At 37.2% G+C, this 10,209-nt stretch overlaps 1 protein-coding gene across 1 annotated transcript in view; it reads left to right on the top strand.

The window, feature by feature from the left end:
• Window positions 1-7,289: 7,289 nt before the first annotated feature.
• Window positions 7,290-10,209, top strand: part of Thnsl1 (threonine synthase-like 1 (S. cerevisiae)) — a 38,928-nt gene continuing 36,008 nt past the window's right edge. Inside the window, exon 1 of the mRNA XM_013515491.1 lies at window positions 7,290-7,460. The gene's annotated coding sequence lies outside the window, so the exon portion shown is untranslated. The remainder of the gene's footprint in view (window positions 7,461-10,209) is intronic.

The following is a 10,209-nucleotide window of genomic DNA, read 5'->3' as shown; positions in this document are numbered from 1 at the left end:
TATACCTTAACTTGAACACTTATATATGTGAGCTATAGATATATATGTGTGAGAGAGATAGCACACACACACATGCATGCATGCACACATGTGCATATAGCTCCAAATAATTATAGCTTCATACACACAAGACTTAAGGAGATCGGCCATATTCTAAGGATATAAGAGAGTATGGTAAAGCAGTACTTTTTAAAAAGGAGTTCTTTTAAACAAATTCCCATAGTTCAGGCTTCTGGTAGCTCTGGCCATCACTGGGACATTGCAAACTGGGAAATGTTACTGGAAAATGTTGATTACTGGTGGATTTTTAAGCCTATCTGCAAGTAAGATCTTGGGCTCTCCCTGAATCTGCTATAGGTAGCAGGATTTCCCACCCCAAAGGGAAGAACTTCTTTGTCCCTTTTCTTCTGCTTCTTACACAAATCTTTTCCAGAGCTGATACACAAAGAAAGCACATGATAAGCCCAGCCATTCCGAGGTGTCTTCCTGAGCCACCATCGTAAATGTAGGAAGTAGGAAAAGATTTTCATGCTTTCCAGTCAGTCTTCTCACCAGTGTGATGCCCGCTCACTCAAGAGCAGCCAGTGTCCTTTGTGGTACTTTCTGCTGACTAAGATCCTCCCTATGATATCCTACCTATACCTGCCTTGGGCAGAATCACTGCACATCCTTCACATGTCTGTCCCCTATGCTGCCTCTCCTTTTTTTTTTTTTTTTTTTTTTTTGTTTTACTTGAGACAAGCCCTGAGTATGTAGTTCAGGCTGACTTTGAACTCACTGTGTAGTCCAGGTTGGCCTCAAACTCAAGATGATCCTTCTGCCTCTGTCTCTAGAGTTCTGGGATGACAAGCATGTATCATCATGCCTGGCTATATCTCTCTTCTTTTATATTCCGTAGATTCCTTCATCGGCAATCCTTCTGCTCACTTGGATAAGTTATTCACTAGTTAATGGTGGAATTTTAGACACTGTAGCAGGGTTAGGAAGGCATGCAAGATGTTTGATAAGCTCATTCTATCACCTGCTTATCCCATTTCTTACTCCTGAGTAAGAAACCCTGTTCTCTTGTACATCGCAAGCTACCTTTGGAGGCACAGAAGTTAAATCCTAGAGGGCATAATCACTCTCTACTTTGCATTTATTTCTTTATAAGTAACAAAACAGATGTTTCCAATCCATAAGTAAATCTTTGTTATCCCTTTAGATATAAAGACTCATAATTTTAGAGTCTGTAAGTCAAATTTGCTGAGGATGGAAGCTCTGTGCTTATATGATAAAGATGCTTCACAACTCTTCTATTGCAGAATTATGGCATCCATATATCTCTCTCTATAAATAAGCTTAGAAGATAATTCAGATAAAAAACAAAGAAAGAACAAATGATAAAAATGCTAACTTTTTTGATAAATTTAAGTTATAGTTTTGGCGTGTTTATTTCTGTGCTTTAATAAGACTGTAGCACATAAATTTTAATGGAAAAATATTGGTACTGGCCAGTGAATTTGAAGAGAAAGGTTGGAGCCAGTTGCAGTGGCATGTCTGTAATTCCAGCTACTTGAGAGACTGAGACAGGGGGATGGTAAGTGTGAGGCCAGCTCAGGCAATGTAGAGAAAAACCTGTCTCAAAACAAAATACTAAAAAAGGGGCTGGGGTTGCAATTCAGAGCTCCTAGAGTTCAATATCAAGTACAAAAAAAGTTGGAGAGGGCTATTTGTTTCCGTAAGAGCATTTTTCAAAACTGCTATTTAAGTGTCTGTCAATAGTTACAAAGCCCCTGGAACTGTTGAAGTTTACCATGTGTATGGCATTTTAGGCCTTTATTCTTTCTTATCATGAACATTCTCAGTCCATTCCCTGAAGAATTCTAAAACTGTTCTAAGAAACTTTTGCATCATCCTAAACTTGCATCTGCTCAGCTTGATTGCCTTAGAAAAAAGAATCTTACTCTTTTATATCATTTTGCATAGCAACATCCCAAACACAGCAAACAGGATGATGCATGGAAAATACAAAGAGTCTGGGAGAAATACGCTATGGAGGGACTGGGCATGTGTTCCCAGAAACCTCCTGAGGACTTTGTAGCTGCTCTCCCATGACAGCTGCAAGGGGCCCGGCCCATTCATGGTTCTCATTTCCTGAAGCTCTTCCTTAGCGATTCTTACAAACAAAGTTTTATTTTATTCTGAAATCAGGTGAAAAGGGGAAAAATCAATGTTTATTGAAAGGGGAAAATCCTTTCAAGATGATGTGTACTCCCATAAGGTTGGGCTGCATATTTTAGAAATACAGTAAGTATGCACTGTTCTAAAACAGTTACCAGGGGAACAAAACTTTTCTCCCATTGAATGGAAGGGTAATCACTGCAGGAAATTTCCAAAGAAATGTCTAGGCTGCACATATTAAATATTAGTTGGAAGTCGAATCCAACTGACTGTATATTTAAATACTCTTAAAACAGGCAGGTGTTAGACAAGAGGAGACAAGGGAAAGTTTTTCCCTTCATGAAGTCTGCACATCCAACAACCAAACTATAAGTTTACTAAACAAGCCATCAAAGAGGGCACTTTGATACCCACTGCTTTTCCATTCAGCCCTAACTCCCCAGGAGGGCAGTCATGCCAGCTCTCAGCTGAAAATCCTGCTAAGCAGTATCAGAGGATTCTCACAGCCAGGTTCACAAAGATTTGTTCTGAAGAAGGGAGCATATGTAGCATACCACCGCATAAGTGGGAACCACAGCGCTGTGAGAGAGATGAAGCATCAAATAGGGTTATAATTATGGAAGGTTTCCACAGTGAGCTGGCTTCAAGCCAGGATTTAAAAGAGAAGGTAACATCTAGGAAGCAGCGGCATGCTTTGTTAGAAGAGTATGTAGTGTATTCTATTTCCCTTAAGATGCACATTTTTTTGACTATTTCTGAAATCAGGTTACCTTAGAACTGATCTTGTTTCACAGTCACAATCAGGTGACAGTTATCATGTAAGTGACATTAGATGAATACAAGCAGATACGTTCATTGTTACATTAACTGAATTTTGTCCATTTTTGGCTTTTATCTTGCAATGAAAAATTCTTATGCATAAAGAAAAGAGTGGAAACAGCAGAGTGGCAAAGTTTCATACTAATTAGATGAAATGGTTGTCCTAGGAGGAAACAACCAGTGATCAAAGCCAATGATCAGAAGAGGAGCCAGCAGTTTGCAGTACAATTTCAGAGACAATGCTAGGGTACTTTGTATGACGGGTTGCACCACCAGTACTCCTGATAGCACAGAAAATATGTTAAAATGTGGTAAATGAGGAAACTGAAAATTCCAAGAAAAAAGTGATAAAAGTGAATTCACTGTTAAGAAAAGACATTTTAAGATTACTTTAACTTTATTTATTTTATTTTTTATTTTTTTGTTTGTTTGTTTTCCAGTACCAGGAATCGAACTCACAAGCTCACGCTTGCCAGGCAGGCAGTGTGCTGCTGAGCTAAATCCCCAGCCCCCAAGATTATTTTACCTTTAATCTTGTTATATCATATAACAATACGTGAGAAAAATGTTGTCCTTAGTCGAAAAAAGCTCTTCAACAGACCTAACACAGAAATACTAAAATATAAGAAATCATCATGACAGTTTGTTAGTTTTTATTCTTTAGAGGTAACAGAATGATAAGTTTTACCATGATGACATTTTAGATTTAATGATATATAGATATGCAAAAAAGATGAAAAGACAAAGTGTGATCTCTTAGAACACATAATAGAAAAGAAGTTCCATATACAGGATGTAATGGGGCAGAAGTAAAACTCTGTAAGATCCTCCAAAATATTAGTAAATATAACTTTATGAGTAGTTTTCAGTTAAATAGTTGATTAATCTTCCTAGAATACTTATATTCTAATATGATTTTAAAAATCTCTAATAACAATAGTTTAAAATCTGTTAAGAAAATTAGCCTCAATGCACATACTAAGGATTGTAATAAAATGTCTCAAAACACTACAATTTGATTCCACTTACACGAAATGTACCTTAGTTCTTAAAAAAATGGAAATTCCATAGAATGAATCCATGCCAGGTAATAAAGTATGCTTATACTTCATGAGATAATAGTAGGAACACAAGACTAAATGGTGGTGGAATAATACATATTTCATAAAGGGGATCATTCTGATTAAACTAATGTACTTGGCTTATATTGTTATTGTTTGAGAAATTTTCCTTCTTTAACTTAAGTATAATGGTCAATTGTCATTAAGTAGTTTGGCTAAGGTTGAAATAAGTAGAAATTTGAAGGCTTAGAATCTTGGCACATTTTTTCATTTTAGTTTTTGTGTTATACAGTATACCTAGAGGATGCAGTCTTTTAGGATTTAGTACAGTATTTCAATTCCTTAAAGGATGTGCCAAAGCAAGTTTTTTTAAAAAAAAAATTTGGGTGCATTGCAAAAGAAAACTGCAGTTTAATGGTACAGTAAGATTATCATCCAAATTCTAAGACAATATTATAATTTGAGACCCAACTCACCGATCTCACTGTTTATGCCATCTACAATCACAAGGCACTTGTGTTAGCCAGCGCTGGACATCATCTCACTATGTGGGTGGCAGCTGCCTGTCATCTAAATAATTCTGAAGAAAAGCCAGGGAATTTGTTTCAAAGTATTTGTCCAGATTAAACCACATGTGGCCTCCAGGGTGCACTGGCCTAAAGCCTAGGCCTGCTGGCTGTGTAGAGCCATCATACTTATCCAGGAAAAAATGGACTGTCTTCCCCAAGCCAATAAAGATAAAAGAAATTTGTATTAGTCCAAAACAGCACAGCTCATGGGTGGGAATTGCACAAGATTAAGGTTTATCCTCTGTGTTGGCCTCAGAAAAACCAGAGAATAGGAAGAAAGTAGACAGCTGCTAGGTCCCTCTGTTTTTTGTTCTGCTGGCTTGAAAGGAACTCTGAATTGGATGGTTAACTTTGTCCTGATTAACTAGAACACATGATAGTAAGTTCTGGTTATTATGTCCCTCTAAATGATAGAAATTCTCATTATTATGTCCCCTGACATGACACAACAGCCATATCACTGGAACAGAATCCTGAGAAAGATAAGACTTGATAACATTTCTCTGTTTTACAAAGCTTAAAGTCCTCTTAATGGTCATGGAAGGAACAGACACTGAGGTGATAGGAGAGACCGTTGAGTAGATCAGAAAGCTGTTAACCCTTGTTGTTCTATGATGAAATGTTAAGTAAAAGTGTCACTTGTGCTGCCACAGAAGGGAAGTCACATGTCTTCTATCCCTTTCAGGGGAACTGGTTGGATAAAAAGAATATTTTGGCAGGTTGACTGCTTCTTATTTATGTTAGCAAAATAATATGAAAGAGAAGGACTCAGGCAAGAAGTTTAAAGTTTGCATGGAAAGATGGAAGTTAAGAGGGGAGAATCTTCTGTGTGTGAAAAGAACTTTTCTCTGCATGTGGTCTCAATGTAAAGTTAATAGATGAGTAGCCTCCAAGTATTGGAAAAGACAAACGAGAGAAAAACACAAAGCACCGGAAGCAGTTGACGTAATGGCTCCTCATCCACCCACCCATGTACACACACATGGATGCTGAAAGTAGATCTCAGATGGTTACAAGGAATTCAGAGAAGAAGCCTCAATAGTGTGGCCCAGGTAGGGTAGAATCCCCTATCCATGGCCTTTCTGCCATCCAGAAAAACATGGACACAGTGAACGTGAAAGCTAATGAAACCATTGCTTTTTCCCATCCTTTCCATCCTCTCTTTTCTCCTTCCCTTCCCTTTTTTCTCCTTTTTTCTTCCTTTCAGTGGTTTTTAAAAAGTTGTTTTTACTTATTTTTAAAGACAAGACCTTGCTATGTAGCTAGCATAGCTTGTGAACTTGTGACCCTCCTACCTCAGCCTACTGAGTGTTCAGATTACAGGTGAGCGTGACCATGTCTGGGGGAAAGCAGAGCTGCCAGAACAATGGTGTATGACTGATTAAAAAACTACATAACAAAATATCCACTCATAACATTAACATCTACATATGTGATGATATATGATGCCTCTTTTGGCGAATGTCTTCCCACTGCCACAGACTGTGACAGAAGACAACCAATTATCTGTCTAAGAGTAACTGTGCTAAAGATACATGTATGGTTGTATTTGTACTATAAATATCCATATGCATAGAGCATGACCTGGAGATGTATACAAAAAGTTGGTCATAGTGGCTGCCTCTGGGAAAAGAGATTCAATAGCTATAGGAAAAAGCACATGAACAGGGCCCAGGGATAGAGTTCAGTGGCACAGTACCTGCCTGGCAAGCACAAGGTCCTAAGTTTGAGCCCTGGTAACAACAACAAAAAAAGGCACAAGAAAGACTTACATTCCCAACTCACCTTTGGGTGAATCATAAATTTTGGAGCGTGTACATACATCACATAATAATAACAGAGGCCAAAAAAATAGTTCCTAATAAAATTATAATTGGCATATATTTTGATTTAGTTATTTCTTTGCTAGTAGTAATATCCTGCAAATGTATCCAAGTACGTGAAATGATATATTTTCAAGTTCATTCACTCTAGCATTGTTTCTAATAGCAAATATCATAACAATTTAAATGTACAACTTAAATATCCATTAGTAAGGCACTGGTGAAGTATATTATATATACCTATACAATTCAGAGTTATACATCTACAGCAAAAGGAATAAAGAATATCACATATTGACAAATATGAGCTCCACAATATTACTAACTGAAAAATTTAGATGTTATTACATGATCTTATTAGAATTAAAACAAAAGTGAGAATATAGATATATGTGCTATGTAATTATATGTATATGTAAAATGTGTATATATACATTTGCTTTTATAAAGTAGTTTTGAAAAGATACATTGAAGTGATAATATTGCTCAGGAAAGGAGAATGTGGTGACAGAGTATAAGGGGGAGGATGGGTACTTCTTAATCCCAGAGAGTTCCACAGATGCTTTCCACATTAGCAGTACCATTTCAGTAAGTGCATGTTCTTGCATCCAAGACCACACAAACTTAAGGAACTTGTAACAAAAATATTATCACCTATCCAGTATCATTTCCTATATAGGCAGCATCCTTTGGAATAAAAAAAATTACATCTAAAGACCATATCTGCAGGTGCAGTTTAAAAAATTAATATTCATATGACCTTTTATGGCAAAACAGTGAAAACATCTCTTTCAGTTTGCAGGTGTAGTTGGCATTCACTTACTCTGTGGCTAATTTTCCCTCTTTGTCATCAGGTACATTGTGTGTGAAGAGAAAAGCTGCTCTCACTTCTGACTTCACTCAACGATTTCATATTAGGAAGACGTGGCTCTGTGGTTGCTGGCTTCAGATGTCCTGAGCGCAGAGGATGGCATGATCACAGAGAATATTCTTCTATAATTGGAATCACTCTTTCTAGATAAAAGGTCAGAGACTTTTCTTTTGTACTTTTTCCTTCCCATCTATCTCCGCATACCTGCTTTTCTTTCATGTTCTGTCTGCTTTTTTAAGCACTAGTTTCTTAGAGAGATTGTGTATTTAAAATCTGTAGCATGAGGAACACCTTGTGGTTGAAAACCTCAAATGACTGTCATTAAATAAGCTTTCATCTAAAAAGACATAAAAATCAGCAACAATTTTTCTTTACTTAATGTTCCTCTTAGCATGTCAGATGATGGATTTTGGTTGATAAGTGCAAATCACTACTCTGGATCTAATGAGAGCTTTGTGGCATTCTAATCCATTTGGAGGTCAAACTTCTGTTTTCAATGCAAGCTGAAAATAGTCATATGGTTTAGTTTTATAGCTATGGACAGCTAGAACTCCAAGAGGGCTGGACAAAATCTAGCATAGTTTCTTTGTTTTGCAGATGAGGAAATTAAAATGAAGGACATTAAGTGAATTTCCTTGAACACATCTTACTCTTGGAGTCAAACCTACTGATATATATATATATATATATATATATATATATATATTTTTTTTTTTGGTAGTATTGGGGAGTGAATTCAGGGCCTTGTACATGCTAGGCAAGCACTCTATCACTGAGCTACATCCCCAGCCCTTCTTTTTTAAAGCATAGTATCTCTCAGCAGGAAGTAACCTTCCAAGAAATTTATCTTATTCTTTTTGTCCCTTATCCATGTGTGTATGGAGTAACCCGTGTTGATGAATAAATCCCTCCCATTATTTACTAGGAACTTGGGAATGAGAGAAATTAGATTGTCCTCTTGAGAGTTAATTATGACATTAATAAGCATTGGCCTCTTTCTACGCTGAAAAATGTCCTTGAGCTGTGGAAATGTTTTCTTCAGTGTGGTATTCAAAATGTATTAATTTCAACTATATTAACCAGCTCATTGAGTCATAGACTAATGTGGCATTGGTTAATGGCATTATATCTATCTATCTATCTATCTATCTATCATCTATCTATTAATCAAAGAATTTCAGCAAAAGGCTTAGGGCTGCATAGGGTCTCCAGTGTAGACATTGAGTTTATCTTCCCAGAGCAAGGGAGAGAAAATCTTTACCAGGGTGTTGAGAATTTTGTTCCCATTGTCAAGGGTCTGCTTTAGGGAAGATATTCTCCTTTCTCAAAATTTCCTGGTCTCATAGTTTTCTTCTGAACTCTCTGGCCACCCACCCGTATTTTATCAGTACTTATTCCTGCTCTCCCATCAGACTTCTGAATGGTAGAATTGCTAAGAACTCATTCATTGACTTACTACTTTAACCCAGTGTGAAAAATCTTATTCATGCGGATGAATTCCCAGATTTATAGATTTATCTCAGATCCATTTTGTCTCACTTCCCCACTCCATATTTGAATCTATCTCTGAACTATGAATCTAAATTCCAAATTTCCTACTAGATGTCACAAAATTATTGTGGACATACAACGTCTGTTATGGTTTATATCTAGATGTCCCCCAAAAGTCTTATGTGCTCAGCGGTGGGGATTTTGGGAGGCAATTAGATCTTGGGGGCATGACACTTACCAGTGGATTAGTGTACTGATGAGTTTATAGCTAAAGGTAATGTTAGGAGGTGAAACTAGTTGGAGGTCATGGGTCACTGGGGGTGTGGCCTGGAATGTTCTATCTCTTTCCTGCTCCCTTATTCTCTGCTTTTTGCTGCCACACCATGAGCACTTTCTCCTCCACCATGCCCCTCTGCCATGTTATCCTGCCTTGGAGTCAGCTGACTCTGGATTGGAACTTCTACGAACTGTGAACCAAAATAAACCTTTCCTCTTTAAAGTTGTGAGTGTTGGGTATTAGTGTCTCAGTGATGAGACAGTAAGACAGTCTAAAATTGCACTTTTGATCTCTTCTTTATGCCCTCCTCCAATCCTCTCCCTTCGATTTTTTGTACTCAAAAAACAGCTCCCTGGCTACACAGATGCTCAAGTCAGAATTAGGTTGTCATCCTCGAGCCCTCCCTCCTCTTCTCTTTTCAATCCATCACTAAATTATACTTTTACTTCCCAAATATTTCTTCAAATTTTTTTATCTGTATGTATTTGCAGTATGTAATGTTTATATTCTTCTTAGGGAGTAGGTCCATGTACTTACTGTAGCTTGATTCTTTTTATTCCCCTCCTCCTCCTCATTCTTCTTCTCTCCATCTCTATCTCATCCCCCACATTTTCATTTTTTTAAGTTCGTGGTTGCAACACATGATGGTTACGTTTATTGAGAGTAGTTGGTACATGCACATGACACATCTGAGATCCTTTCGCATGCCCTTCTCCCCCATCCCTCCTATTTACAAAAGGTCTATCTCTCGGTTTTCTTTTATCAGTGTGTTATTTTTGCTCTTTACTTCATTTGTACTTTGTATGAGAGAAGCCATATGGTATTTAAGCTCGTGTGTCAGATTTATTTCACTTAGCATTCCATTTTCAAGTTGCATCCATTTTCCTGCAAATATCTCAAATTTATATTCCTTTATAGCCAAGTAGTATTGCATTAGGGACAGACTGCACATTTTCTTTATTCACTGGTTCCAAGATTATGAATTATGTTATAAAAAAGGGCATGCATACACCACTGTGGTATGATATAATGCTTTAACTCTTTCCAGTAGATACCCCCAAATGGAATACCTGGGTCAAATGGAGTTTCTAGTTTAGTTTTTTGAGACATCTCTCTACCAATTTCCATAATGGTT

The sequence above is a fragment of the Chinchilla lanigera genome, unplaced genomic scaffold, assembly GCF_000276665.1.
Source record: "Chinchilla lanigera isolate Chin_1 unplaced genomic scaffold, ChiLan1.0 scaffold00028, whole genome shotgun sequence".
Taxonomy (NCBI): domain Eukaryota; kingdom Metazoa; phylum Chordata; class Mammalia; order Rodentia; family Chinchillidae; genus Chinchilla; species Chinchilla lanigera.
The sequence above is the reverse complement of the archived record's forward strand: the minus strand, read 5'-3'. Positions and strand labels throughout refer to the sequence as shown.